The sequence below is a fragment of the Tiliqua scincoides genome, chromosome 7 (genome assembly GCF_035046505.1).
Source record: "Tiliqua scincoides isolate rTilSci1 chromosome 7, rTilSci1.hap2, whole genome shotgun sequence".
Classification (NCBI taxonomy): Eukaryota; Metazoa; Chordata; class Lepidosauria; order Squamata; family Scincidae; genus Tiliqua; species Tiliqua scincoides.
Genome location: NC_089827.1, coordinates 68,730,199 through 68,749,646, shown reverse-complemented (window position 1 = coordinate 68,749,646; position 19,448 = coordinate 68,730,199). Strand labels below are relative to the sequence as shown.

At 45.8% G+C, this 19,448-nt stretch overlaps 1 pseudogene; it reads right to left on the bottom strand.

The window, feature by feature from the left end:
* Positions 1 to 6,837: 6,837 nt before the first annotated feature.
* On the bottom strand, positions 6,838 to 6,953 carry LOC136658043 (5S ribosomal RNA; annotated as a pseudogene).
* Between the last annotated feature and the right edge of the window lie 12,495 nt (positions 6,954 to 19,448).

Below are 19,448 nucleotides of genomic sequence, written 5' to 3'. Positions count from 1 at the left end.
TATACCATAGTCTTTCGAGACTGAAGGTTGCCAACCATCTCCCTATACTGAACACTATCTCCCGATCTTGTCTGATCTCAGAAGCTAAGCAGGGTCAGGCCTGGTTAGTACTTGGATGGGAGACCTCCTGGGAATACCGGGTGCTGTAGGCTTATACCATAGTCTTTCGAGACTGAAGGTTGCCAACCAATACCAATGCCTGCAGAGCAGAGCCACTTACCAGTCATTTCCAGTGTCCCATGAGGTCTCGCTGCCAGCTGGCTGGTGGCCCACCACTCCCTATGGAGTACCTTGTGATGCCCCTGAGCATCCTGATGTACAGTTTGGGACTAGTATGGTTCCATGTTCTCCAGAATATTTAAAATATAAGCTATTGGTACAATATCTTTCATACCTTTCAAATACTCTTAACTGTCTTACATTTGGTAAAATAGTTGATGGTCTCCAGCTCTGGCTAACCTTGAGATCTTGTACTCTCTGTACCTTTTTGTCCTTTCAATCTGAAAATTTCTTTTTAAAAAATCATAAATGAAATGCATTTCTGTCCCCTAAAGCCCTCCTTCCATTAGGGTAGGAAACATGATCGTCAAGAATCTTGTTCTGATACAACGATTAAGTGAAAGGTGCCACATTAATGCTTTCATGATGTCAAATGCAATCAGTGCCAATTGTACTGGGAGGTCAGGGAATTGCAAGCATGGAGAGCTGGAAGCCAGTTAGCTATTTCTATTGTGACCTCTACGAAGCAGTGCGGAAGAAGAAGAGGTGTGAATTGATCCTTGACCTTAAGAGGATGAGCTCAGTATGATGTTATTAGTTAACAGTCAGGAACCAGAACTCTGCTCTGCTTCTTGAATGTAATGTAACTGAAAAATTCACAAGAAAGAAGTGAGCAAATAAAGAATGTGTGCTTGGGTGAGTCTGGCATAAAATGCATTTCTTAGAAGAATGGATGGTGAGGGTCACTTTCTACCTAGAGTTTGATCTAATACTGTTTCCAAATTGTTCCCAACCAGCTGGCTTCCACTCCTTTATTTTTAACTTAAAAAAAACGCAATGAAAATGATAAAGCCATATTCCCGACTTAAATTACCTGTCTTTAGTCCCTCCCCCCACCATTCACGACAGCATTCACATACCGTTAAAGGATTTATTGGGGCACTTGGGATCAGGTTTGATTGCAAATCGTGGGAAAGTATTATTAAGAGGCTTAGGGCACAATCCTAAACAGGTCTACTCAGAAGTAAGTCCTATTTTGTTCAATGGGGCTTACTCTCAGGAAAGTGCGGTTAGGATTGCAGTCTAAGATCCAATTTGTGATGTTACTTGCATCCTAACAGCACCGACACAAAATGAGAGAGGCAGGACAACTAGACATTTGGGCACCCATGGGAAATACAGTCTGTAATGGAAGATCAGAAGATCATCAGGTGAATGATGTGGTGTTGCCAGCGATTCCATGTTTTGACAGCTGGTTGACAGCTCTGGGAAGGGCAGGGCAGGGCTGGCTCCACAGCTGTAATCAATCAAGGCCAATGGAGACTCTGATGGACACCTGAGCTTCATTTGACCTTGATGGGACTTTGAATGGACATGGACTGAAGGGATGGCTCACCTGAGCCTAATTTGGAGCTAATGAGGTAGCTCACAGCTGAGCTCCATTTGGATCATGAGACATCCAAGGATAAAAGGCAGCTTTGGGAGGAGACAGAGCTACCCTGACCCAGGACCAAGAGCGGGACGCTGACCCAGCCAGAAGCTGGACCCTGACCCAGAGTGAGGAGCAGGACGCTGACCAGAGGAAGGACCCTGATCCAGCCGGAAGCTGGACCCTGACCCAGAGCGAGGAGCAGGACGCTGACCAGAGGAAGGACCCTGACCCAGAGCCAGAAGCGGGACGCTGACCCAGAGGAAGCCGGACGCTGACCCAGAGGGAAACCCGGACGGACCCACACTGGGAGAAGGGGACTGCCAGAACTCTGCTGGAGGACACAGGACTGCCAGGACCCTGCTGGAGGAGACACTGCTGGAGAGGAGGAACTCTACTGCAGAAGATTGGACTGGGAATACTGGACTGGGAAGACTGGACTGTGCTTTGGAGACTGGATTGGACTTCGACTGGAGGCTTCAGACCTCTATCCACTAAGTTAAGTGGAGTTTTGGGGAGGGAAAGCCTCTGGACAAGAGTTCTTGCAGGGATTGTATGTGTTTGTAGCAATAAATTCTTGTTAATTGCTATAGATAATAAGTTCTGTGTTTATTCCTTTGCACACCACAGCTGTGCTTCTTGGAAAAGGGGGGTGTTAATTAGCCAAAAAGCGGGCATTAGAAGGGAGTTGAGATATTTGGCAGAACACAGTCAGTTCCAACTAACCACAGATTTGCTACCCACGGATTTGTTTATTCACAGGCAGCAAGATTGCCACTGACCTCATAGGGCTGCCGCTTACATTTGTGGGGTGTTCTTAGCTATCTGCAGACTCTGAAGCTTCCCATAGCCATTTTAAAAGTCTCCACCTAGTCACACATGCCATTTTGAAGGTCTTTACTGCCGTGCTGATGGTCTCCACTGCTGGCAGCTAAGCTGCCCCCCCCCTCCGATCCCATTGATCCCATCAGATCAGTGGTGCACTATCCACAGAGCAGACTGTAAGTCTATTTTAAAAAAAAAACTAAACTCATATGAAACTAGTGGAACTGTGATGGCTTTCCCCAAAGGACCCTAGAAACTGCAAGCTTGTGAGAGTGTTGGTGGCTTTGTACTAGGAGAACAGGCTCATGATAGAATTTTAGGTGCCAACTTTTTGAGTTTGGGAGTTTTGAGATGGTTAAATCCCTGATGTAGGTCCAAGGAGACTCACTGAGGAGCAGAAGGTGTATGGAGTTGTATGAGAATTTAAATCCCCTTTTCAAGGAATGGGAAATCATTCCTCTTACTGGTTGCAGTGCACCCATTTTTGGCGCAGCCATACCAGCGGGGAAGGGGGAAGGATAGGTTTCAGCTGATAGATAGTACTGTCACAGTTGTTTAGTACTGCGTATAGATCTTGCCAGGTTCCCATTTCTTTCAGTGAGTTTTCTTTTACAGGTGAACTTTTCTGGGCATTGTACGTATGGTGCTGGCAGTTTGTCAGCTCAATCCTATGCATGCCTACTCAGAAGTAAGTCCCATTTGAGCCAATGGGGCTTACTCCCAGGAAAGTGTGGATAGGATTGGGCTGTAAGTCATCTGAGACGGTAGGATTTTGAAACCTCTTTGCTTTGACAGAGCTTGGGCGAATGTCTTTCAGATTCAGATCTTCAGAAACGGGAAGAAGGAAAACAACATGAAATGATGAATTAGGCTAAAAAATTGGAGCAGTAAGAGAAGTCTTACACTGTCCTGCAGATGCTAAAATGATTTCCCATCTTGTCTTGGGCACTGCTTTCCAGCTCACAAATTGGCAAAACGAAAACAGATTACAATGCCTGTTTGCATGTTGTCTGTTTAAGTTGTTAAGAGAAAACTTCATGAACTTTTTTAAACGAGCCACAGGGTCAAGCTCTCATCCTTCCCTCCTTCCTTCCTTCCTTCTCCTCCCTTGTTGGTATGTAAAGAACAAGAGGGGCAATGCAATAAGAAATACTACTCAACAGGGCTTAAATACAGGAGGAACTACAATTGAAATATTTATCTTCACTATCATAGAGAACTTCACTTCTTATTTATCACTTCACTTATCACTTATCTAAGATAAATGATCACTTATCATTTATCTTCACTATCATAGAGAACTTATTACTGAAGTTCAACCCATGCATGGTATTAATTACATGGAGCCCTCCTCCACTTCACCTGCATTATATTTAAAGCAGCCCCCTTTCATATTTAAAACAGGTTCCAATCTCTAGTGGGTTAGCAGAACACCTTGCCCCTTTTCTAACTCCACCTTGCTGCCCTCCAAGCTACTTTAAATCCCCTTGGAGAAACTGAACAGTTCCCTCCTTCATTTCCCCCATGAGACTAGAAGTAAATTGAGAGATGGAAATAAAGGGATGGAGAGTGGCATATCAGGGTAGTGACATAATGATGCCACATGATGCTGTGACATCACTTGTGAGTTCGCCCTGGTGGAGGGGGTGCTGGTGGCTTTGCATACTGCATTCTTTCCCCTCTGAAGGGTCTTTTGAAGGGGAGAAGGAGAAGGAATGGGGCATGAACCCGGAAGGATGAACCCGGAAGTGACTGTCTTGTGTAGCTTGCAGTTCAAGGCAGTCACTTCTGGGTTCTCCCCAGAAGTGGGGGAACTTGAGGAGGAATGGGGGCATGAAACCACCAGCACCTCCCCTCAGGAAGAGGCCAGAAGCCACCCAGAATGCCACGCTTGGAGGATGCCACTGCTACTGCTTGCCAGCTGGTGGGTCAGTACCCTCCCCTCTGTGGCACCCAGAGTACCTACCCTGTCTTGCCACACACAAGGTTTGCCCCTGGGGATGGGGAATCAACAGAAAGGAAAGATGTTTCTCTCTCATGTTTTCTCACACTGGAGACTGCAACTTGGAGGGGATCTGATTTACATTTATAAATAGGAACCGTATGTAATTAGCAACCCAAAACTATGAAACTCCATGTGCAGTGATGGCGTCGCACCAATGCAGCTTTTGCTGTGTCCTGCAGGGGAGTTTCGGCGTGTAGAGGGAACATTTGTCCCCTTGCCCTGGGGTAAGTCCCCAATGCTGCCATGAGTCTGTGTAGACCTGTGCCAGCTCTATAGCTGGAGGAGGTCCATGTAGACTCATGAAGACAGATTGCCAGGGGTCGAGCCCTTGTCCAACTCCTGCCTTACCTGGCTGCAGGCCAGGGGCAGAACTGCCTGGCTATAGAGCCATCACCACCTCTCCAGCTGACCAGGTAAGGCGTAGGGCAGCTGGGTGGGAGAGACCGTCCCCCCAGGGCTCACCTGACCTGAGCAGTGAGCAGGGCCCGGCCACCATTAACCACCAAAGAGGAGGGAAGCAGGCCAGGGTCAGGGCCCCTTTAAGCCTGGAGAGGGAGGGAGGAGCCAAGGGTGTGGCTGGGGGGGATAAAAGCAGGGAGGCCTGGGATGACAGGCAGTTCTGGAGAGGGAAGGCAGGAGCTGGAGCCCCTGCCTGAAGACCAAGGGCCTCAGGTCCTGTCCCCAGGGAGGAGGACCAGGGTGTCGTGAACCCCCTCCCCCTGGCTTGGTCTGAGGCCTCCCCTGCAAGGAACCCCAGGGTGGTGGACACCCCACCTAGGGGTCCCAAGAGACCATCCAGCCGACCCTCGGCGCCCCACCGGGTGATGCCCAGAGACACCCCCCCTTTTGGGGGCACCCCTCATACAGATCTAACTCTGGAAAATGGTTAGAACTTGTAGGGCACTTCTGACCCCAAACCCACCCCCTACCCAGGTCCAATCTGCCCTCCTCACTGCCCCTGTCTTCTCCCCATTCAACCCACCCCTGCCTTGTTCCATCTTTCCTTGTCTCCCTTCCAGCCCCTGCAGGAGCTTACCAGTGGTGTGACCTTACCAGCCCACAGTCTATTGTCTTGCAGACCCATTCATAGTTTTGTAATCAAGTGGTACATTCCCCATAACAGTCTCATAAAAGATCAACTCTGTATATATAGATGAAAAGGGTAGAAAAGGAGAGAAGGCTAAGTGGTGGTGCATATTTTTTTTCCGCTTTGTTCTTCTAATCCAAAATAACCCTCTCGCCTACTAAATACAGCAATTATTTTAAAAAGATTTATCAAATGACTTGTTTATCTACTGTGAGTTTGAAGTGCATGCATCTGGAGCGCATTATTAAAGAGAGAAAACACAGCCACATGCCCTGCCCCCTTTCCTCCCCTGGTTCCTGGCTGCCATTCATAATGTCACAGCAATTCAGATACGTGGAGGCAGAACAGACCTGTCTATCCGCCGTATATCGCTACCTGAATGAAATTCAGTATATTGGCTCAACGTGGAAATTTATAAGGCTTGACAGCTACAAAGCTGGCCTGTATACGGCCGTCATCATACAAAACACAAGAGGAAAAGAAGGATTGAAAGCATGCCAGGAATTGTTTGTGAACCACATTTTAAGCACGGGTCATAAAGTGATCAAGGCGTGTCACATATAGTGAGGACTTTCTATGATCTATGATGGCTGTAGAATACTAACCTTCCTTCAAATAAAACTTACAGTCAGTTCTTGTTATCCACTAGGATTAGGTTCCTGGAAAACCTTGTGGATACTGAATTAGCCGATGCTGAATCGTTGAGCCTATGGGGAAATTGGGGCTACGTTCCAGGTGACCCCCTTCACCATACACTGGATGAACTTTATGAACCTGGATCTTAAGTTGAAGTCTATGGGGCTGGGTGGTAGTGAAAGATCATCTGCATCTCTAATATCTGATGCTTCGTCCTCCATGCTAGATGTCCCTTGACTCATTGAAGGCTGCTGGCCCAGCAACGAGGCCTCAGAGTGCAGTGTTGGGGAGAGGGTTGCTTCACCCATCCCCCTCCTCCACCTGTCTCTTGGCTCCTTCCCTGGGCTTGCCCCAGCCTCAGAACAGCCCTCAGGTAGCCTTCCAGAGACCTCTCATCATCGCCCTCTCATCATTGCCAGAGTTGTGAATGATGTCTCTTCTCCTCCTTTTACCGCAACCTCTCCTGCCCACACATGCCTGCTTACAGCTGGGCTGAGCTACTAAGTCCTTGATGGTTGGCAACCTTCAGTCTCGAAAGACTATGGTATAAGCCTACAGCACCCGGTATTCCCAGGCGGTCTCCCATCCAAGTACTAACCAGGCCTGACCCTGCTTAGCTTCTGAGATCATGGTATAAGCCTACAGCACCCGGTATTCCCAAGCGGTCTCCCATCCAAGTACTAACCAGGCCTGACCCTGCTTAGCTTCCGAGATCAGACAAGATCGGGCATGTGCAGGGTACGTCCACCAGCCCAGCATTAGCGGATAAAGAGAACAGAGTCACAGATAACGAGAAGTAGGTTATCTGTGATTCTGTCCCTTGCAGAGAGAACCCTGCCCCGAAACACCTCCTACCCAACTCTGTTCCACCCTCCCCCTGCCCCTGCACCACCCATGGCAGAATCTACCTGCACCTTGACGACATGATTGCAAAGGCTAGCGCTAGTGTAATGATTGCTGTGCTGGTGCTAGCCCAGTTTAGGACTGGGCTGTGTTTTGATACGCGCTTTGGTGGAATTGATTTAAAAAAATTTGTTTTCAGTTTAATTGTGAATTTTAGTTTTGCTTATCTAGCACTGCACTAGATTGAGGGTTTGCTCTGAAATTAGTACATCTATTTCTAGAACATTTTGAACAGAAGCACATCCTAATAAAGTACAACCCATTGCCAAAGAACAATGCATCAAACTGTGATTTATGAGATATTTATGATACTCTCATTGTTTGGAAGGGATCAGGGGACTCCCTCACTGAATAAATTGAGGTTTTGAATTGCATACATCAAGCAATTCAATTTATGGCTCGTTTCAATCCGAACAATAACTTTTTGACACTGAACTGAAATATGCGAGCCAGAGATTTATTACAAATGTGTTCCGGAAGCCGACAGATGCAAGCACATTTTTGCAATATGTTTGATGCCAAAGCACATGAAAGAGAATATCCCATGCAATGTAGAAATCATCGTGGCATGTATGTGATTGCATGTATTTGATTTTCAGTAGGAGGTGTCTACATTGATGGAAGAACTGCAAGATAGGGATAGGATGCTCAAGCAAGCCGTACAGAACACATTGACATAAGTCCTCTACAGGACAAGGATATGACACTAGCACAGCGGTTCCCAAACTTACCGTGTTCATGGCCCCCTTCTTCCCGGATCTTCCAGACACTGTCATTTTGGATTGCATGCAAGATGACAATGCCAAGGAAAGCTAGGAAGAAGAGACCACTGGGGACATCCCATGGAACCCTATGAATTCACCACGATGCCTTCAGGTGCTGTGGCGCATGGACTGGGAACCATTGCCCTAGCACAAGGCAGTCACACGTGCAGGGACTATCCTATGTACACACATCTGAGGGTAAGCTGCATGGAAGACAGCAGGACTTAGGTCTGAATAAACACACATGGAACTACACTGCAAGAGGTTAAGGCAATTGCTAACCAGGTTACGGCATCTTTCTGCCGTAACTATAGGGGGAACTATAGGAAACTGCGTGACACTAAGTCAAACCATTGGTATATCAAGCTCACAAATGTCAGGAATGTTGTGCAGCAATTTCCAGAGATTCAATCGGAATCTTCCTCTGCCCTATCTGGAGATGCCCAGGATTGAACCTGGGACCATGTGTATGGAAAGAGAGCAGATGCTCTATATCAAATGCTTTGCCACATCTACCAGTGTTAAACACACGAACATATAACCTACCTGATGTGTTTTTCATAGAATAACTTAAAGAAAAATAATATTGTCTGCCGGCCCAATCCTCACTAGGCACTGCACTGGCAGAATGCATGTTCCACCAGTGTGCAATGTCACAAAAGTATGCAGTGTCACAAAAACACTGTATTATTATTATTATTATTATTATTATTATTATTATTATTATTATTATTAGAGTTGGCATCCTTCAGTCTCGGAAGACTATGGTGTCACGCTCTGAATGGAGGTTCTGGAACAGAGTGATCTCTCCAGTGTGCGAAGCCTGGGTAAAGTAGGTATGGAGGATAGGCTGTTACCCATGCAGCAAATCCCCCCTCTCCACGTCGCTGGAATGGTCCAATGGAAAGGCAGAGGCCAATATGGTTGGTTCCAGCGGCGTCGCAGGAGTTGCCAGAACGTGACTGTGTTCAGCCATGAACTGCCTCAGGGACTCCGGCTCCGGATTTTGCCTCGAGGTTGGCTCCTGAAGCCTTTTCCATAACTGGATGTAGCCACAAGGCAGTGGAGGTTTGGGATCAGAGTTTTCCTTCTCTCAGATGAGCCGCCTTCCCAGGCTGACGAGCCACTTACGACAAGTACAGCCAAACTGAGCTGTACAAATACAGTTTGGCTGTATTATTATTATTAACAGTATTTATATACCGCTTTTCAACTAAAAGTTCACAAAGCGGATTTACAGAGAAAAATCAAATAACTAAATGGCTCCCTGTCCCAAAAGGGCTCACAGTCTAAAAAGATGCAAATGAGTACCAGCAGACAGCCACTAGAACAGACACTGCTGGGGTGAGGTGGGCCAGTTAAAGCCCACTGTAAAGCCCTTTGTGACAGTGCAAAGAGCCAGTGTGCCAGCTGGAAGGCCAGAGCCTTCCCACGTATGCCAGTGGCTGTCAGGATAACCCCTGGACCAGGAAAATTCACCGGTTCACCGCAGGGGCTCAGGGAGGGTAGGGGGAGGACAGGGAGAAGGTTGGGAGAGGATGGAAAAAGGCAGGGGAGAGTGGCAATGGGGTGGGGTGGATGGGCCCAGGCAAGGGCAAAATTCCTGGTTTGTGTGCCATATCCAAACCCCCTACCTGGACCTCAACTGCCTGCACAGAGCAATATCACCGGCACAGGTCTGAGCTGACCCATTGCAGCCACTGTAGCTTATGCAGGGGCAAGGGGACAAATGTCCCCTTACCTGAGGAGACCTCCAACAGCCAAAAATCCCCTGTGGGATGCAGCACGGCCTGCCTTGGTGCTGCTTCATTGCCATGTGGGGAGTTACATTGGATCGAGCTATATGAATATACAGGGGGCCCTCACAGTGGGTTTGGTATCCATGAATTTCTTCAACCACAGATGTCAAACACCCCCCCACCCCAAGCCTCTGAACCTGACTGGAGCTGTGCTGTGGTCAGGTCCATGGGTCCTTCTGAGGCCCGCAGAGGCCATGTGCATCAACTCTGCCAGCTTCAGAATGGCTGTTTGGGCAAAAAGAATGCTACTGCTCATTTCAAAACCAGAAGTGATGTTTTTTTGCCCTTATAAGGCATTCTGAGACCCACCTCAGAAATAGCATTATTTGGGCCCAAATGGCCATTCTGAAGCCCATATTGGCCACAGAGGGATACACATGGCTTCTGCAGGCCTCCAGACCCGGCTGGAGCACAACTCCGGTTGGGTTTGGAGGCTTGAGGGAGGGCCCCAAATCCACAGATCTCAACATCCACAGCTTTCTTTATCAACGAGGGTTCCTGGAACGGAACTCCCACAAATAATGCTGGCCCACCAGTACTCCACAAAATATATTAAGTTTGCAGGGAGATATTAGATTTGCATCAGGGACTACCGTACCACAGTGGCTTAGTCACCACACCACATCAGATGTCAAAACTGTCATTCCATAATCCCTAAAGCCTCTCAGTCCCTCACTGAAACAACACTGTAAGACTTAGGATTTGTATTATTATTTTTCTCCAGTTCTGATTCAGAACTGAACAATTTTCTTTGCTCTCTTTCTCTCTCAGCAGAGATTAATGTGAGGCGCATGCTATTGGATGGCCTCTAGTAGAAGATGAAACACTGACAAATCCAACCTGCACTTTTCTAGCTTGCTGAACATGAACCAATCATAACCTTTGTCACTACTCTTGACTTCCTCCACAGAAATGAAAAAAAATATTGATGGTTTACAGCCTGGAAATATTTACAGCCAAAGGAGCACACCGTAAATGATGAGGCATGTTCTTTCAACTGATTAAAGCAGGAAAAATATTTTCCTTCTTAAAATTCAGGTGAGGGTTTCTTGCCCCTTGAAGAAATAGGCTGTTTGATTTAGCTTTATACATACTGCAGAGTACCTAATCAAGCAGCATGTCACCAATATGAATGGTTATAGCAGTGGTTCTCAAACTTCTTTGGCCAGCAGCTCCCTTGACCTACTGAACCATTGGTCATAGTTCCCCATTAGGGCTTCAAGCCTATACATCAGTGGTTCTCACATCTTTAGCACTGGGACCCACTTTTTAAAGTGATGTCATGATCGGAAGTGACATCATCAAGCAGGATAATTGTTAACAATCCCAGGCTGCAATCCTAAACACGCTTACCCAGGAGTAAGTCCCATTTGCTATCATTGTTAAAAGGATATACATACTCGTAGTAGCTTGTTAAAAGTACAGGACTGTAACATTTCTCCAAATGCAGTCGCATACCATGGTAGTATCAAGTCTAATATATTAAAAATAAAATATTGAAATGAATGGGGACCCTCCTGGAATTGGCTTACGACCCACCTAGTGGGTCCCGACCCACAGTCTGAGAAACACTGCTGTACATTCTACAGGGCATCAGGTTTTTTGTGAAGATTCCTTGGCTGCTATTTGGGGGATCGATACTGTCATGCGCCAAGTTTTTTCTGTGGTGAAATTGATGCATTATGTTACACTAGTAATTTCCACTGTATTGCATTTTTTTTTAATTTTCAAATTCCATCCAGAGCGCCAGTTTACTGCACCTTTCTGTTTCCTCATGTCACTCATATCTTCCCCCCACTGCATTTCCAATGCATGCACGTGCACTGGTAAACACTGTAAAAAAAGCAGTCTCAGTGTAACTATGTGTGGTTGTATGAAGATTCTTTTTCTGCGGTGTTTCGCCAAAGAGCATTAGTGCACAAAAAGGATCTTGAATCAACTCTATGCAGTGAAAATGCAAATAGGCTGTCAAAACTCAAAGTTGCTGCAAATAGCACATGCTCCAGTTCCAAAATTTTCCTGTTCTAAGCAAAATTCTAGAGGAATGGATGGCAAGGCAGAGCAAACCAGAAGAACCTTAGAGTGAAATGGAACTTCTCATTCCTAAAGTGATCTACAGGACCATCTATCGATGAAACCATGTTGAAAACACCTTTTCTACATCACCAATGCCCCCAAAATGGCTGTTCCCTGAATCACTATTGACAGAGGGCACCATCAAGAAAAACACTCACATTAGCACGATTTAACCAGGGCTTCCCTTCCTTTCCGAATAAAAGCATCAGTTTGAGTGGCCAGGCAAACACTGAGCAGACAGCATGCACGAGTAATATGCAATCCTGTCTGGCACAGCAGATTCAATACCAGTAAGCCATTTCATTTGGCAGTTGTTGCTTTAATCCAGGGGTGTCCAAAGTTTTTGGCAGGAGGGCCACATCATGTCTCTGACATTGTGTCGGGAGCCAGGAAAAAAAGAATTAATTTACATTTAATATTTGAATAAAGTTACGTAAATGAATGTATTGGAATTTATATGAATGAATGAAGGTCTCGCAATAGCTCAAGGCCTATAAAAGGCCTTGCACAAAACAAGGTCAGCCTTTCCTTCGCTGCCACTGCTGCCTCGCAGATGTGAAAAGCAAGCAGTGGAGGGAGCCCTCAAGCCGCAGCTCACACAAGAGGTTGAAGAGTCACCCCCACGCTGAAAACAGTCGCATCTGGCCAGCCCGGGCTCCAGCAAGTCTCCGGAGGGCCAGAAGCTCTTTGGGGACTGGGGCTCCTTGTGGGCCAGATTGGGGGTCCCTGAGGGTTGCATATGGCCCCCGAGGCGGGGTTCGGGCACTCCTGCTTTAATCTTATACAAGCATGAATGGACTCCATTGGGTCCCAAATTTTTCAAGACTTCTATAGAAATACTTTAAATCTCCTCGGCTGGAATCAAAAACACTGGACTTGCTGCAGTGTGGCCTTTGACAGTGGCTCTTTGCTAGAGAAGACTGAGGTTAGATTCAGTGGGTACAAACTTCAAGATAGGAGATTCTGGTTGAACAATCCCCTTTTAGCATCTAAGTGAGGTGCCATCCCAGCCTGTGGCAAGGAGTGATTTTTGTCTTCTAGCAGGTGATGACTACCCAATCACTTTTACAATTTGGTCCGCGACTTGGGCCATTGTTGCAATTGCATCTAAACTGAGAGCGTCTTTTGGAATAATTAGTCCAGCACTTGGTAATGTAATAGGCGCTGTTTGTGGTATTATCTACACTGTCGTAGATAGCTGGAGATGTGTAGACTTCTTCCAAAGGTCTACTTGATTGGATAGTTTACAAAAGCACCCCACAGGCATTACACCCAGGTCTTTTGTGTTTGGAAAATCATGCCAATCTAATGAGATGCTCCTTAACAACCAACATTGTGCCTTTGGACCTTCATACTTCTATTAGAATTGCATTATTCCTCCGTTCCATGCTTAATCAAGTGCAGCTAAAATAACAACATATAGCAGATTAATTTATTGCTACCACACAAGAACAGGAAATAACCTCCTGGCAATGCATTTATGTTACCTCTCGAGATTAATAAAACTCTCATGTAATAACTTGTTGATTTAACGGCACAAGTGTCACTGATTGACCCTTCGATTGGGACTCATGGCCCCCTTTCTAGACCCAATGGATTTCATGTTCACAGTGATGCGCAGTGATTCAATCACGTGGGCCTCATAAAAAACAGTTGATGGGCACCGCGATCCTTTCTAGTTCGGAAACAAACCGCGTTGCAGATAATTGAAGTGAATAGAACTCTTTTAAACCACTTCGGTTTTCAATCAGTAAACAGGAAGGTGCTTGAAATATTCCCTTGTGCTTCAGAAAAAGATGGGAAATTGGAAATGATGGTGGTCATCATAATTTCCATGCCATGTAAACAGTAAACACTTTGCACAGATCTGTATACAGTAGACCCTCCTTAACCACAGGTTTAAACACCTGAGGATTTGATTCAACACAGGTGCTGAGGCCACATTTGGAGGGCTGGAAGGACCACTTGAATATGACCGGAAGTGCCTTCTGATCACATCTGAGAAATGTTCTGAGGCTCAGCAGGCCAGTTGCCACCATGGGCTGAACCTGTGGATTTAATTATCTACAGAATGTGGTATCCATGGGGGGTCTGGTAACAAAACCCCCAAGGATACCGAGGGCTCACTGTATGAAGCTGGTTTTAGAAATAGTTTCCATTCACTCCTATTCTCACTCAGTCTTTCATCATCGCATTGTGCTGGGGAGAGATGTGTCCAGATAGCCATTCAACAGGTGAAGCCTCCCCCAGTCACATACTAGAGATACATTTGAATTGATGTGATATATGCAGAGTTTTTAATTGGAGTGCGTTGACCTGCATTCAGACCTTCATCAGATCTGATTGTGCGGCCATGACTATTATCGTTATCATTCTGTTTGTGTCTCACAAAATCATTGTCAGGATAAACAAAGAGTAATAATAAGCATTATTTGTATCCTGAAAAGTGCCATGGCATGATAAACAGTGCAACAGTCATGTTAATACTAATGTGTTAATGGACTGATAATTAATCAAAGAAGCCACTTGTGCTCTTAGCATGTTGGGCTCACTCCTGCATTGACCATATTCCTTATTGACTAAACTTGAAGGCAGTGAAGTTCATTTCGATTGTATTTTTCAGCTAATCACTTAGGAGAGTTTTAAATCATTTGGAATACTGAAGTTGCACAAAGACGATTTAATGGAGGCCAGAATGTGGACCTAATTATTCTTCTGGTGATTGAGAAAAAAAAAAATTATTATGGTGATTGAAAAAAAATTTATCAAGGTAGACCCTGTGTGTACCCTGTTACACAATGCAAGGGATTTATGTAATTTGTGGTCACAGTAACACACAGTGTCAGGTGGTTGTAAAATAGGGGGGGGTGGTGGTTATTTTTTTATGCCTGTAAAAATGAGTTGTTCTCTCCATTGAGGCCCAACAAGAGTGGTCCGCTCTGCTTTTTGTCTCACCAATTAATTTTATATCGAAATTAGCGAGGGGAAAAGCTTTTAAAACAGAACCAACCCGTCCTCTGCCCCGCAAAAGAGTTTGGGTTAGGTTTTTTACGGCTGCATACATCAAGGTGTTCCTGACAACTCCCAGCTTTCATGTGTCTGCACAAGAAGTTACAGTGCACTTTTGCCTGTGCTGGGGTTGATGGGAGTTCAGTTCGATGTACGTGTTTAAAAGCAAAGGGGAGCCGTCCAAGCTGTAAATGTGAAAAACAGCAGATCGTATACACTGCGGCGCAGATTATTTTAACAAATGGAATCATTTTTTCCACCTTGCTTGAGACTATACAGATGTAAATGGCTGAAACCTGGGGGAAAATGGAATTAATGAGGGCCCAGTAATACGGCCAGATAAATGGACACACACACACTCTTGCACACAGAGAGACACCCCCCCCCCCAAAAAAAAAAAGGAGGAGAGGGAGAGTTACATCAGGGAGAATTGGGGGCAGGACCCACTTGGGGAGCAAGCTTTTTTTGGCTGGGATCCTAAGCACATTTACTCAGAAGTAAGCTCCACTGAACTCAATGGGTGATTTCTAAATCAATCTGATGGGGGGGGGGTCAAGTTATAAGTTTGTAGGTCTGGCACTGCCTTTGGTCTGGAATGAAGCGACTGAGAACATTTTTGATGTGAAAGAGAATGAATTAGCCTGGCATTGATGCTTCTCGTAAAAGAGCGAGCCAAATTGGGGAGGCGGGGGGCAGGAAGGAAAGAGGTTTTTAATGGGGCTGAAGATGGCGTGTCAACATTGAAGTCGAAATAGGAATCAGCTGAGGTTAGGCTAATGCAGTCTAAGAGGCAGCCTAGAGTAAAGGCTCTTCCAAACCCCTTAGGTGGTGGTGGGGGGAGATGTACTAACCAAGGCAACCAGGGCCTGAATTGGCCCTTCTTGCCTCTTTACGAATAGCTGCACTTCTGTGTGATGAGAGTTCATCTGACTTCTTCACTGCAATTTTCTTTCACAATATACAAAGACCCCTGCTGGATCAATCAAACCTTTGTCGAGTCCAGCATCCATGTGGACAGTCAGCTGCTTTCAGACCGTTGCATCAGAATTTCAACCCCATTCTCCCTGATACTGGTACAAGCTGCAGCCTACGAAAGCCAACCCAAACTGAAGCTGTATAGCTTTCCATTTCTGGAAGATTCTAGCAGGATTCCAGCAGGAAGATTCTAGCAATCACTGTTTGTACAATCTTGCAGTGCAAATGAAGCACTAGATAATGAAGAGGGTGATTTTGGTTTACTATAGTGTTTCCAATAGGATGTAGAGGGGGAAAATGGAATACAAATTGTGGTGAGCCCGAGATATTCAAAACCCAACACCAGTGGCATAGCTAATGATTGTGTAGCCCGGTGCAGAGCTCAAAATGATGCCCTGGAAGTGATGTCACCCCAAATGAAAGTGGGGGAAAATCTGCCTCTTCCTCCCAGTAGCTTGTTGCCCACTTGCTCTTCGACTTCCCCCAGACTTCCCCCATATTAGCACCTTATTGGTTCCCTGCTGTATCACAACGACACCTAATTGGCTCTTGGTACAATTAGTCTCATTGGTCAGTTTTGAGTTCAGAAAATCCAGTGTTTGTTACATAGTGCAGTTGTTTTTATTTTCTGGTTATTTGGTTATATCGTTTGATAGACTAGAGATATTTTGATGCAGCTTGTTTCATTGCATTCCGCATTCAATTCTGTATCAAACTGTATATGACATGATGGTATTATTTGAAAATACCAAGGTTTTCACAATTTTGGACACTAGTGTCAAGTTCAGGTTGTTGCCTTCCTAAAGCTTGTTGACTGGTGCAATCGCTACCCTCTGCAACCCCTTAGCTACACCATTGCTCAACATTGTACATTATGCCCATAAACTAGGACAGCATTTGAAAACTGGTATAAGATCCTACTGGTCACCCCTGTCAGATATTGCTGGGATGGACAATGTTCTTCAACATTCTATAGGTCCAGCTTTAGATCTAGCAATGAATAGATCTAGAATCTGACAATAGGTCCTCATAGGTCCATTGCAGCTGTCTTTATTTGTCTACCCCACTGCACTGTAAACTGAAGTCTAGATGTGTTACAATGGTACATGCAACTCTTAATGGAAGCAGCATTTTCCATTGTGTATTATAACCCTTCAACACGCACAGGGGTGTATCTTGGGTGTGATGAGACAGGGTGGATGCCCTGGGGACCACAGGAGGAGGGGCACCAGTGCAGATTTATCAGGTGGCAAGCAGTAGTGGCAGCACCCCCACTGCAGTACTCTGGGCTCCTGGCCTCTCCACAGGGGGTGCTGGTGGCTTCGCACCCCCTGTTCTTTCTGGAGCACTCTGACTTCAGGGAGAACAACAAGTGCCCCCTCCTCCAGGTGCATGCGGCACAAGGCAGTCACTTCTAGGTTTTCCCTGGAGGAGGGGGTGCCGTCAGCTTCGTGGGTGCCATTCCTTCTCAAAGCTTCCAATGCTCCCTCTGCTGAGAACCTAGAAGTGATGTCATGATGTCACATGACATCTTGACGTCATTGCCCCGGGCACCAGGGTAGTGCAGTATGCCATTGAACACACACACACACACACACACACACACACACACACACACAGAGAGAGAGAGAGAGAGAGAGAGAGAGAGAGAGAGAGGGAGGGAGGGAGGGAGGGAGGGAGGGAGAGAGAGTTTTGACCATTCCAGTTGTAAAGCCTCAGCAGTTAAACCCTACATTGTGATATATGTCATAATACTACTAATAAAAATGCCTTATTTTGTCCATATGTACCATATGGCATGTGTCACATTGTCAGAAGATAATGAAGCTTACACTAGCAGTTCAACCATGTGTCTGCCACGCTGGCGAGCAAAATATCTGACATAAGCCAGCTTTTGAAGCTGAAGCCCCAGTTTTATACAAACACGCCACAAGTAAACTTCACAGGTGTTTTTGCGAGATTTCCATTAAAACAGCACCCCAACCTATTGGGGGGGGGGAAGGTGATTTCCTGATAAAGATAAATCAGAAATGTTTATATAAAGTGACAGATAGTGGTTGTTGCTAGTGGTTGTAGTTCTAACAAAGCGCGTTGAAATGAAACTTTCAGTAACTGGCACGGGAAGAGCTATTTCAGGCGGAGACAAATGTTGCCAAAACTAAAATGAAAATCTAGGACTTGCTCTTTTTTTTCTTGGCTCAAGTTAATTTCCTATCTATTTCCTATCACCCTTGCCATGGATCTCAACCTAACGCTAACCACACAAATCTCCAGTAATGCTTCAAGTTTGGAGAAAAGATTGCCCTAAAATCAGGAGGTATTTCTTTCCCTTTCATATTGGAAGCATTTGACCTTGAGTCTATTGTTCAAAAATCTGGCATAATGCAGGGAGTTGGTTGGTTGAAGTCAAGGGTTCCCAATGTGTGCATCATGACTTGTGAGAGCCTCCAATGAAAACATCCCAGCAGCCTTTCAAAAACCAGAGAACTGCTAACTGCCATGCAAAGAGCTGAGCTCCTGCAGTTTGTGCGCTTTTGTAAATATGGGAAGATAAATGTTTGAGCATCTTTTTTTTCTGCTATCTCTTCCCCCCCCCCCCCAAGTCTGAAAATGACAGGTAATGGGGACAGGTGAAGGCTGGGTCAATAACTAAGCTCTGCAAGCCTTGAGGCTATTAATTAGGGCTGCCTCATTCTTTTTTTTTTTTTTTTTTGCAAATAAAGAAATAAAATATTACTTGTAAATAAATAAATAAATAATTTTCCCCCCCTTGAGATCACCTTTTTTTTTAAAGTCTTGTAAAAGTAGGTGTTCCCAATAGGGCAGCCATTTTCAACCACTGTGCCATGGCACATTGGTGTGCCGTGAGTGGTCCACAGGTGCGCCACAGGAATTTGGGGAAGGTCATTTATTAGTAGGACCATTGGGGGGTGTGAGCCGCCCACCAAAAGCAAGATGTGCCTTGTCAATTGTCAAAAACCTGATGGTGTGCCTTGACAATTTTAGTGCCAGTGTGCCATGAGATGAAGAAGACTGAAAATCACTGCAGTAGGATGTCATCTTAAAAAGTGGGCCCTGGTGCTAAAAAGTTTGGGAATCACTTTTTAGCATGGATTTCTTAAGAGTGGCCCCGCACCAGATCTTGACCAAGCCCTGGAAGAAGCCACAACCGAGTAGGTTTAGTTCAGCTGGGCAAGGAGGAGTGGGCCCGAGGCACCATGTGGTTGATGATGGGCCAACATAATCAAGGATAGTCCAGCATAGGGAACCAAACCAAAAGACAAAGAGCTGGAGGGTCAGGAGCCATGACTAAAACTGGGCTGGTGTTCAGACAAGAGTGGTTGGTAAGTATCAGAGGAGGCAGGGATGGAGGCAAGAGCTGAAGTCAGGCAATAGGCTTACTTACTAGAAGGACTTGATAGAGCACATTCTCACTGGATTATGGAGTCAGCTGACCACATTCAGGCAAGTGCTGAATGTAGAGGGTTCAACCCAGCACTGCCCAGGAAAGTACTAGAAGGCGTCCTTGAGGGCACAATCCTAACCCCTTATGTTAGTGCTTTCCAGCACTGGCATAGCAGTGCCAGTGGGACACGCGCTGCATCCTGCAGTTGGGTGTCACTCACGGAGGCCTCCTCAAAGTGTTTGTTCCCTTACCTCAGAGCTGCATTGCCCTTATGTCAGTGCTGGAAAGCACTGACATAAGGGGTTAGGTTTGCGC